The following is a 928-nucleotide window of genomic DNA, read 5'->3' on the forward strand; positions in this document are numbered from 1 at the left end:
GGGGGGGGGGGGGGGTGGGGGGGGGGGGGGGGGGGGGATTTGAAATAGGGGACATAAGGAGGTTGATAGAATAATGTGTTTTTGACTATTTATTCATCTTTTAATTTACCTTTTCAATTAATTATGACTTTTTTTGGTTACTATTTTCATTTTGAGAGAAAAAGTTGAGCTGGAATTTGATCATTTCTCCTCCATTTCAATTTCAAAATTGGAAAGAAACTTGCTTCTACTTTAAACATTGCCCAAAGGTAAAAAAATATTCAAACATTTAGCGGCTGTTTAGTTACAGAAATTAGGAGGTGGATATAATAAATTATTTATCTCAAATAAAAAATAAAATTATCTATTTTTATTAAACGGTAATCTTGAAATAACTTTATTTTATACCAAACTTAAGGGCTCATAAGACATTTTCACTCTATTGAATTCTATTGAGTCGTACGATAAATGTTAGATAGTTGTGTCTAGTTTTTATCTTTAATCGAATATTTGGAGGTTAGGCTTTAAAAGAATCAAAATTATTTTAGTAGATTTATCAGACGCACGTCAAAGTAATCATACCTGTATAAAGTTTGAATATAAATGCATAGAGGAAAAAAACATTTGGCAGTTGAAACTTTGAAGTCTCTAGGTAGGGATATGAATTTAATTTGGAAGAACAGTTGTGTTGTACATCATGGGACCAAAATCTTAAACCATATGTGATATGACCTAACCTTCAAACCTTTAATTCATTTGACAACTTATACAACTAACTAAATTTGATCCTTAATCTTAATTAATGGTGCGCTCGAAAGACACATATCTTATAATTGATAAATGTGTGTACGAAAAACACATAACTAAAAATTATATTAAATGCCATGTATTAAATATTAGACGCAGATAAAAAAAATTTACCTTAATATATTATGTATTATTGATAAAT

This window comes from Solanum tuberosum, unplaced genomic scaffold (genome assembly GCF_000226075.1).
Source record: "Solanum tuberosum cultivar DM 1-3 516 R44 unplaced genomic scaffold, SolTub_3.0 scf00091, whole genome shotgun sequence".
Classification (NCBI taxonomy): domain Eukaryota; kingdom Viridiplantae; phylum Streptophyta; class Magnoliopsida; order Solanales; family Solanaceae; genus Solanum; species Solanum tuberosum.